We start from the raw sequence: 11,438 nt of genomic DNA, 5'->3' as shown, positions 1-11,438 counted from the left end.
GTAAAAGTGAGCCGATCAGAATTCGAGCAGTGAACAAAGGTATAGAAAAATGAGTCTGGCTGGATTTTCTTCAACAAAAGGTGGCCTCGGTCGAAAGTTGAATAAAATACTTTTTTCAAAATGGGACAAAAGTAGATTTTTCCCTCGAATAATTACAACCCTCAAAAGAAGATTTTTCCCTCAGGTGAATACTGTACAATATTAAGAATTAGATTGAATAGAATCTTTTAAACATTTACAATTAGATCAGTAATTTGTCAATCAGAGGGGACAGCATAACTAATGACAAAAAATAATTTACAAGTAATAATGCTGCAACAAAATAAGGAAAAATATTAAATCATAAGGAGAACGTCAGGTCAAGAGAAGTTAATACCGGGACAATATATAATAAAGATCAAATTAAATAAATAACGATAACCACATAAATCACCAAATGAAAATTACTAACAGATTAATCAATCCAACCAAGGATATTAAAAAAAACAATGTGCCAATTCAATTAAAACAAATTGTAAATTCAGACAAAAGGAAAACAAAGGGCCACAGTATTTTATTGAAATTTCCCCCTGGAAAATGAAAAGAAATTTATACTAACGGACAGGAACTGATAAGGTAGTTCTCACACTTAATACACCAATAATTGGGTCGAAATTGATGAAAGAATCACATAAAAAACAACATTTTTGCTCTTTATAATTGAGAGGTACTGCCGACACGTGTTACTCCAGAAGCTTCTTTGAAGAAAGATAAGAACTTTTCTGGCTTTGTTATCATTTTTGATAGCCGGCTGAATGCTGATTGGTTGAATTGGGAGTATGTGATTGGCGTTTGCAGGGAATGTCGAAACAACAGAAATAGGACCTTAGGGATATGATTGCAGTGGAAATTCGGTGCCCTTAAAATTACTCCCTTCTAAACTTGGTGATAATTTGTTTTCCAGTTCGGTCCAAATTATGTTGAATTCACGTCCAAGACATCCTGTCCGAAGTATGTGATTAACCAAGCTGACTACTAAATTCCTACCAAGGTTCCATCCAAATTAGAAATTATAGCATTAGGAACGTTGTCCGGGATATCCGAGCCGGATCTAAAGAGGTCCCACTCGCATTGCCGCGGATCAACAATAAATCTTCCCAACAAAAGAGATAATGAATTTCGCTCCGAGGCGAATAAGTAATTTAGGTAATCAAGTGTAGTCGAAAACTTGAATCCTAGTATCATTTCAAGATGTTCAATAAGTATCGGGGTATGGCCAGAAGGACAGGATCAGGTTGGCATGCTGCAGCAGAATTGGCGGGAAAATTCTAAATAGGATTTTTAAGTAATTGATAACCAATTGACCAATAACCAATTGACAAAAGGCGTCCAAATTTCTTCTTGCAATTTCTCATTAGGTCTGCAGGGTTCAGAATTTTTCAGGATAGTCTCATTTTCGATAGTTACATATAATAAAAACGAAAAAACAGGCAGAATCTATACTTAAGCTTAAACTATCTCAAATACTTAATCCAAGTCTTGGAAAACCGCGCAGCTTCTGGATTATCAGGTGTATAAGAATGACATTTTTTAAAATGCAAAAACCGAAATAGTCTGAATCTTGTAATTTTAAGGAACTTGTGACTTGCAAATATGTTGCAACGTCACACAGTAAACGTAACCTTGGAAAAATTCTCGCACGGGGATTGAGAGACAGGGAGGGGAATGAAATTAGTTCTCCTGCCTATCGCAGATTGCGCTGACGCTAAACGCCTAGGGCCACGCGCGTGCGCGCAAAGTAAATTGTTTGTTGTCGTATGATGCATGGTACACTGGTGACAGTTATACAATTATTTAAAATGGATAAAAAAAAACGTGTTCAGTAGGTAGTTGTGGACTTAAAAACATTAATGACAAGCAAGTAATAGGTAAAAAGTACCCAACACGACGTTCAATATGTTAACAGTTTTCAAAATAATATGTCAAGAAGAATTTGTAAAGTGTAAATCAAAGTTGCTTATTAAAAAATAAAAATTCCAACGTACTTCTTCAATCGTAATGGAATTATTTCTTTTCATAAAAATAAGGGCTAATTATTTTGAGATGCAACACATAAGCATGGGCGTATACATATACATGCACGATACCATGGACGCTTGGCGAAGTTCTCCTGCCCATCGCAGAGTGCGCTGAATGTCGCCAATTATTTTCCGCAGAGTTGAGCGAGCCTGCCTCGTTGTGCGAAAAAAGTTTGGATTCTTGGCTTAATATCCGAGGAGAATCCTATTTTCGTTTATTTTTATATGAGCGGGATTTTCTAAGAATTAATTTAACCCTTGTTTGGCACACTGGGGTGAAAAAGACGTAACGACCATTTTACCTTATTTTAATAATCATTTCATTAATACTCATTATTAATTTTTGGTTCTATAAGGGATCGTCCATATATTACGTAACACTTTTTTCTTTTGTTTATATCGTTGTGTCTTTCTCAACTTCACATCAATTTCATGCTCGTCTTTATTCAAACAAAAGAAAAACGCGTTACGTAATTTATGGACAATCCCTAACCTAAATAAACCTTTGAATTATGTTCTTAAGATGATCTGATGAAGGTTTCAAGTAAAAATATTAAAAAGTTAATTTTTTTAAACAGTTTATTTTGCAATAATTTAGGTCACACCAGAAGTGTCTCAAACAAGGGTTAACTCATTGCTTAAAGGCGCAAACATCCCTCCTTCGAGTGAATTCACAATACGTGACTTTTGTTGAAATTTTTTTTTCTAATGATATAAAATTTCAGTTGGAAAACGTTTGGGGCTCTCATCCAATCCAACGTTTTCCTTTGCTTATGATAGTGCATGCTATCTGCCATTATGGCTTACTTACTTGAATATATCCTTCTTTGACTAATTTATATTTTTATTTTTTATTGTCGCCACAATCTGTAAATAGAATAATTCCCCTAATTTTTACACTGATACGAAAAAATGTAAATAAATGTCAAAATTAACCATTTTAGTGTCTTGATGGCTTGTTCTAATATTGACGAGCAAAAAATAAACAACTGTAGAATCAAACTAATTATAAAAGTCAACTTTTTTTCTCAGTCGGTATTTGATTAATGAAGATTCGAATTATTCGGCCCACCCTATTAATGATTTATATATTGAAAATACAGTGGTTAAGACTAATATATACATGTTGGTAAAAATAACTTAAAAAAGGGTACAAGGACCTGCGTTTTGAAAAAAATTTCAAAAAATTCTCTCCGGCGGGGAATCGAACCCCGGTCTCCCGCGTGACAGGCGGGGATACTTACCACTATACTACCGAAGATGATACAGTCGAGGCCCATATTGCGTAGATCATTTTGTCGTTTTAGCGTTATTAATAAATTACCAATAAATCCTGTAATTAAAATGTGATGGATTATATTAAATTTATCAATTTTCGGAGAAAAAAACAAAGAAGGGATAAAGAACTCAAAATATACATTTTGAAAAAAAATATAAAAAAATCTCTCCGGCGGGGAATCGAACCCCGGTCTCCCGCGTGACAGGCGGGGATACTTACCACTATACTACCGAAGATTGTACTGTCGAGGAACATGTCCGTATAAGAAGCTAGAAGTTCTTTTTGCGTAATTAATAATGAATTATTGCCGAATTATAAAGTTAAAATATTACGTAAATAATACGTGTATTTTGAAAATCTCTACCCAAAATCTGTATCGTCTTTCAATAATAGCAGGTTATTAAACAATTAAAAGAAACCAGGGTCATGAAACTGCAGTATTTATTAAATATACAAAAAATTAACTCCTGAATCTGCAAAAATGGATTAATTTTTTAATATTTGAATAATATTCATTTATTTATTTAGTTTTGAAAAAATAGATTATCTAGCTAGGTGATAAACAATTAAATTCTAAAGAAATAATTTTTTTATACCATTTATTATTACATAAAAATTTATTTCTTGCAATTTTTTATTAAAGTCAGGTAACTATTAAGTTTAATAAATAAAAATAATTTTTTTCACAATTTATTATTATTTATGAGAATAATTGACTTGCATAGTGCTAGAGAGTTGCAGTTTATTCTGAAATTTGCAGATTTCTGTTAACTTTTCATTTAGAGTAGCCAATATTTAATGTAATTTGACGAACATAATTGATAAAAAAAATTATTATATTTTGTAACGATTTTCAATCAGAGTGGGGTAATAATTCATAAAGGTTCACAAAGACAATTCTTTAAGCAGTCTACTATTATTATTTTCAATAATATTCTTATTAAGTAATGTTAGAAAGTAGCAGTTTTGTTTTAATATTCGAACTTATTTTTAACTTTTTATTTGAAACGAAGAAAGAACCAATTAAATTTACGAGAAATAATTGTTTAAATTATTTTTTATTATGATTCAGAACCTCATTATCTCAAATTATTGCAAGAAAGTCGATGTTTTTTTTCTTAAATTTTTATCATTTTTCACTGACTGAGGTAATAATTATGCAAATTTAAATATATAATTGCTTAAGCAATTTATTAATATTTCTAGTAATATTCTCTTTAAATAACGCTACAAAGTTGCGGTTTTTCTACAATCTTTCACTTAAAGCGAGGTAATTATAAATTGAAGTGAATGGAAATAATTATTTAAACAAAGTATTTTTGTTAAAAAATATTTTAATGATCAAATAAAGTAACTAAACATAATTGTTTGAGCAAACTAATTTTGTTTATAATTATTTTGTTTTCATATTAATAGTACAAAGATAGTTTCAGTTCTTTCTCAATTTTTTCTTTTTGTCCACTTTTTACATAGTGAGGTAGTAGCTTATTTGATTTAAAACCCATGATTGTTTAAACAATTGATTACTATTTTTAATGATATTCTCTTTAAATAATTCTAGGAAGTTGCGTTTTTGTTAATTTTCAAGTTTTTGTCCACTTTTCACGTAGTGAGGGAATATTTCATGCCAGTTAACAAAAATAATTGTTTTTATAATTCATTATTATTTTTATACATCTTAGATGATGACCAGAAGATTGCTTTTTTCCTGAAATTTGTTATGTAATTCGGGTTTTTAGTGATTGACATTTAATGAATAAGATTTAGAGATAATTATTTCTTTAACAATATCTATTTTATTTATCAATATATTTTTCTTAAATAAAACAGATATTTGGAATATTTTTGAAATTTTCTATATGGATCATATTAAATGAAAAATGTCCTAAAGTAGTTACTAAGAGCCTTTTTGTTTATAGTAATATTATAAATAACATTTATATTTGTTCTTAACTAAAAAGTCAAAGAAAAGCTGAAAATTGAAAAAAACTGCAACTTTCTAGCATTTATTTAAAAGAAAATAGTTATAATTGATGATAATTTGTTTAAATAATTAGGTTTGTCAAACTACATTAATAATAACCTCGCTCTGAGAGAAAAGTTGACAAAAAATGGAAAATTTAAGAAAAACTTACATCTAGCTAACATTAAAAAAAAGAAGATAGTTTATACAATAATAATAATTTGTTTGAACCAAATTTTTTTAATTGGAAATAATTATTATCTCGTTTTAAGTAAAAATCTGACAAAAGAAGGCGAATATTTCAGAAAAAAACAGAGACTGTTCAGCATTACAATAGGATAAGATAGTTATAAACAGCAGTAATTTGTTTGAACAATTTTTTTTATTAATTGAAAAATTTTTCTGACGAAAAAACTAAGAAATAGTCGAAAATATCAGATAAAACAGCAACTATCTACCATTTCTATAGAAAAAAATTATAAACAATAATAATTTGCGTGAGCAATTATGTTTTTTAGGTTTCAATAATTACAAGTTTGCTTTAAATAAAAAGTTGACAAATTGAAAAGTACAAAGTGGGCAAGAAGTGAAAAAATTTACGAAATAACCGCAACTTTCTAGCATTACTCTAAGAGAATATTGTTCTAAATAATAACAAATTGTTTAAATAATTTTTTTTTACTTTAATTGATTATTGTCTGATTTTAACTCGAAGGTTGTTATCAAGATAAAAAATTATTTTTTCAAATTACGATTTTCTAACTCTATTCTAAAAGAGAAAGAAAAAAATATGTATCTAAAAAAAATTGTAATTATAATTAGCGCCCAAAACACGCCGAACAAAATTTTTTACTTATGGGTTTTTTTTTAAACTATACAATACAGACTGATGGAGGTAATATTTTTTTTAAAATCATTTATTTGTATTCTATAAGTGATTGTGAAAACAAATGTTGAGTTTCAACTCCATTTGACTAATATTGAAGGTTCTAAATAAAATTTGCAATAATTTTATTAAAAATAATTTATTCTCCAATTATGCCCCTATTTTTCGGCTAACTTTTGAACTACTGAAAAATACAAGTCTTAAATTTTCCGTAAAAAAATTTATTTTCAATTAAACTGATGAATTCCTTAGCAGATTGATTAGTATTTAACTAAAGTTATTGAATTTTAAACAAAATGATGAATTTTCAAATGAAATGATATTTTTCAAATTATAATATTTTATTTTAAACCAAAAAGAGGAATTTCCAACCTAGAAGATTAATTTTCTACCAAACAAGATGAATGTTCAACTGAGAAATAGAAATTTTCAACTAAAAATGTAATAGTTACGTTTTGAATTTTGTTTAAATAATAATTTTGAATAACAAAAAATAAATTTTAAAAAAATAGTTTAATTTTTCCAAAATGTTCTGTTTATTTTTGAATTTTCAACTAAAATTATTAATCCATTTCTGGAACAGTTTAATTCAAAACCAATAAGACGATTTTGCAACAAAGTTTTGAATTTTTTTTAAATAATAATTTTCAAAAACAAAAAATAAATTTTAAAAAAATAATTAAATTTTTCCGAATTTTCTGTTTTGTTTTGAATTTTCAAATAAAATTATTAATCCATTTCTAGATTACTTTAATTTTAAACCAATAAAACGATTTTTCAACAAAGAAGAATAATTTTCAACCAAAACAGATGGATTTTCAACTAGAAATTGAATAGTTAAGTCTCAATTTAAAAAATTAATTTGAAACGTAACAGGATAATTTTTAACGAACCTATGGAATATTCAACTAGATGATTTAAGCTTTTAGTTAAAAAAATTTAATTTCTACATAAGTACAAGACGATTTTCTAATAAAATAAATGACTTTTTTAACTGAAAAAATATGAACTTTCAAACAAAAAAGCAATAATGACATTTTCGGTTAAAAAGTCATTTTTCAAATAAATTTTTTTTTTGAAATTTACATTTTCAAATAAAAAGATAAATCTTTAACTAAAATTATGAATATTCTACCGAAATAGTTGAATTTTGAATAAAAAAGAATTTTCAACAAACAAGATTAATTTTCGTCAAAAAAGGTTAAGTTTAATTAATTTTCAATTGTCTAAAACAAACGATTTTTCAAAAATGTTTTTTTTCTACCGAAAAATTATTTAGCGTTAAAAAATCCCCTGATTACGAATATCTTGGGTAGGTTTTTGATATATGGGTCAATTTTTGTTTAAACAATTTTTTAAAGCAATTTCAGTATTTATAGTCAGAAAAATTAAGGAAATAATTTTTAATATGGCTGAGCAAGAATAAAATGTTTTTGGGTTTTTAACTTTTTTCGTATGAAGAACCGTTTACAATGTACAGCGTTATAAACAAATGATTTTTTAACAAAATTTCCATATTTACAGTGTTACCTCAGAATCTACAATTCAGAAAAATTTGAAACTTGTACACTGCCTATATCAAGGATAGATCTCTTAAGAGCAAAAAGAAATCTCCCGATCAAATAAAATTTTTTTTCTTAAATTGTTGTTAAAAAGTTGTTATTTTTAAGAGGAAACCGTTTAGACTTATTTATTAATAAACAATCATCCAGACCGACCAGTATCATTATGTTGCTTCAAATTGTTGCGAAAGCTTTATCTCGCATTATTAACATATTTTGTTGTTCATAATTTCTTTTTTTAAATTGTTTATAACAATTCATATGAATAATGACCATCAATTACCAGAATTTACTTCAATTTTTCTTATTAATCCTTGATACACGATCAAACTTTTCACTCTCTCGATATTATCTCATAGGACAATCCATTATTTATTTATGGCCTTATAAACAATGTATTTTTTATAAACACACCCTCCCCTAAAAGCCACAATTTTCAAGTTATTCGCGATTACCTTTTTTGTATCTTTAAATTTACTATAAAGAATGTAATTATCTTGGGTAGCATTTTCGATATCTGACCCTTATTATTTATAACTATTTTTATTCACAAAAAAGCTCAACTAAGATAATAAATTTTTCCTCAATTCTTTTATAAATCCATGACACTAAAACAAACTGTTCACTCTCGTGATATTTGTTCGTGAGACCAGCCATTATTTATTTATGGCCTTATAAACAATGTATTTGTTATTAACATACCCTGCCCTAAAAACTACAATTTTCAAGTTATTAGCAATGATTTTTTTTATATTCTTAATTTTACCATAAATAATGTAATTATCTTGGGTAGCATTTTCGATATCTGACCCTTATTGTTTATAACTATTGTTATTTTAACTAAGAAGCTAAATTTAGAAAATCGAGAGTGAAAAGTTTTATTTTCTTTATGGATTAATAAAAAAATTTTAAGAAAAAATAGATTTTTTAATTTAGCGTTTTTGTTAATAACAACAGTTATAAACTATAAGGGTCAGATATCGAAAATGCTACCCAAAATAATTACATTCTTTATAGTAAAATTTAGGATATAAAAAAAAGGTAATTGATAATATCTTGAAATTTGTGGCTTTCAGGGGAGGGTATGTTTATAAAAAAAATTGTTTATAAGGCCATAAATAAATAATGGTTGGTCGTACGAAAAAATATGACAAATGTAAACAGTTTTATTTCGTGCCATAAATTAATAGAAAAATTAAAAAAAATCGATTTTTTTAATTGAGCGTTTCTGTTATTAACAATAATTATAAACAATAAGGGTCAGATATCAAAAATGTTACTCAAGATAATTAGGTTCTTTATAGTAAAATTAAGGATAGAAAAAAGGTGATCGCTAATAACTTGAAAATTGTAGCTCTTAGGGGAGGGTGTGCTCATAAAAAATACATTGTTTATAAGGCCATAAATAAATAATGGCTCGTCGTACAATAAAATATCAAGAGAGTGAAAAATTTGATCATGTATCAAGGATTAATAAGAAAAATTGAAGTGTTATAAACAATTTAAAAAAAGAAATTATGAACAACAAAATATGTTAATAATGCGAGATAAAGCTTTCGCAACAATCTGAAGCAGCATTATGATACTAGTCGATCTGGATGATTGTTTTTTAATAAATAAGTCTAAACGGTTTCCTCTTAAAAATAACAACTTTTTAACAACAGTTTATAAAGAGAAGTTTTTATTCAATCAGAAGATTTCTTTTTCCTCTTAAGAGATCTATCTTTAATATTGACAGTACAATTTTTTAATTTTTCTGAATTACAGATTCTGAGGTAACACTGTAAATATGGTAATTTTGTTAACAAATCTTTTGTTTAAAACTTTGTAAATTACTAAAAAAAGGTTTCATTTTTAAAATTAAATTTAGAAGTTAAAAAATTCAGCTGGAATCGAACCCCTAGGTGAAGAGATATGAACCCCTTTATTTACAGTGGGTCAAAATATTTCAAGTGTGCCACCTATAAATCAATAGTTCTATTTTCAAACAATTTATGCAGTTTTCGATTCGTTTTTATATCAAAATAACTCCCCCAAAATAATTTTGCAAAAAATTAATTTTTTTAAAAGTTATTAACAATTAAACTTCTTAATCATTTTTAACCTTTTAAAAAATAGTAATCTCGGAGACCTATTAGTGCGTACAGAAATGTTAGTGGGTACCGGATTATGGGTGATTATAAAGGTTTGTGGCATTATTATAGGGCAAAGTGGCTGGGGATATCCTAAATACAATACACACGTGCTCGAATGCTCTATTTTTGTAACCCAGAGTCAGACGTGTAGACATCAGCACATTTTAAAAACACTCAGTTAGATCAGATCTCACTAGATCGTATCTTTACTATCTGTTTATTTTTTTTGTCATTAACAGTATTTATTGAAAAATATTTTTCGTCTGCAGTATGCTATAAAACGTCAACTAACTACCAAATAAAAAAAGTGACGAAACAAAACAAGAGGGAGCGGTTTTTATCTTTATAAATCTTTCTTTTCTACTGAGAGCGTGTAAGTTTCTTTCCCCATTCTCTCCGGTTTTGAGGATTATCTATTTTGGTACATGTCAAGGTCGTAAAATAAGAAACCCGGTGATTCTCGGTGAGGAAATTACGGAAAGTGTAAAGTGAAACTTGTTGAATCTTACACCTTAAAAATCGACTAAAAAGTGTGTAACATTTTTTGAAAAAAATATATCGTGGAAGTTATAACCTACAAAGTGACGTAAGTAAAATTAGAATTGAAAGACAACAGTTTAATAACTTATAATTTTTAAAAATTTAATAAAAATGTTTGTTATCCATTTTTAACTTTTTTGTATGCTTTAAAAAAAACGCATGATTTAAAAATATTATTAGATTGAAATTAAAAAAAAAAAGTCAAAATTGTAAAAATAACTGGTTAATTTTAAACAAACATGGGTGCAATCACCCCACCTGTGCAAGGTGGAAAAAAACGCTTTCCGGAAAAATGAGCCTCGCGCTTTCAATATCGATTCGATTTTAGCATTCTTTTCTTAATAAAAAGTAACTACATTTTAAGGGATTTTTGAGATCCGATTTTGAAACGTTTTTGATCTTATTTATTAATTTTATTTATGTAATTTTTTCAACGACTTATATTTATGTAATATATTACGATATCTTTTTTTAAATTGATTCCCTCTTTTTCCATTTTTTAAAGAATTCTTTTTTTCTCTGTTTTCAAGAAATTTTCGCTTTCTCTCGATTTTTTCCTCAAATGCAAACAGTATTAATGGAATCCAAAAATAAAATCCGACTATTTTCTTTTAAAAAGTCTCTTATTATATTTTTTTGTTAGAAATTCATATCATTTGGTTGAAAATTCTACTCTTTGGTTAGAAATTCAACTAATACATTCTTAGAAAATTCATTTTTGCTTAGAAAAAATATTCTAATTTGAATTTTGAACTCTCGCTTTAAAAATTCATTTTTTTTATTCAACATTTTAGTTGAAAATTCATCTCTGGTTGAAAATATAACTTTTTGTTGAAAATCAGTTTTTTTGTTTGTTAGAAAACTATTATTTTTTAAATAAGAATATAACTATTCCATTTTTGGTTTGGAGTTGACATTTTTGATTTAAAATTGATCTTTTTCAGTTTCATATTCAACTATAGGTTGTTTTTTCCAACTAAAATCTGAAAATTTATCTATTTTGTTGAAAAATGGTC

General features: G+C 27.3%; 1 protein-coding gene and 2 non-coding genes across 5 annotated transcripts in view; 1 reads left to right on the top strand and 2 right to left on the bottom strand.

Annotated features, from left to right (window-relative positions):
• Nucleotides 1-3,246: 3,246 nt before the first annotated feature.
• On the bottom strand, nucleotides 3,247-3,318 carry Trnad-guc. Its single transcript has one exon. It is a non-coding gene; the product is annotated as a tRNA-Asp (tRNA).
• A 182-nt stretch (nucleotides 3,319-3,500) lies between these two features.
• On the bottom strand, nucleotides 3,501-3,572 carry Trnad-guc. Its single transcript has one exon. It is a non-coding gene; the product is annotated as a tRNA-Asp (tRNA).
• Nucleotides 3,573-10,081: 6,509 nt separating this feature from the next.
• Nucleotides 10,082-11,438, top strand: part of LOC117181974 — a 37,715-nt gene continuing 36,358 nt past the window's right edge. For 2 of the 3 annotated variants that reach the window (XM_033374997.1, XM_033374998.1), the window contains exon 1: nucleotides 10,082-10,468. The gene's annotated coding sequence lies outside the window, so the exon portion shown is untranslated. The remainder of the gene's footprint in view (nucleotides 10,469-11,438) is intronic. The other variant, XM_033374996.1, reaches the window with a different exon arrangement.

Source organism: Belonocnema kinseyi, chromosome 10 (genome assembly GCF_010883055.1).
Source record: "Belonocnema kinseyi isolate 2016_QV_RU_SX_M_011 chromosome 10, B_treatae_v1, whole genome shotgun sequence".
NCBI classification, from domain to species: domain Eukaryota; kingdom Metazoa; phylum Arthropoda; class Insecta; order Hymenoptera; family Cynipidae; genus Belonocnema; species Belonocnema kinseyi.
The sequence above is the reverse complement of the archived record's forward strand: the minus strand, read 5'-3'. Positions and strand labels throughout refer to the sequence as shown.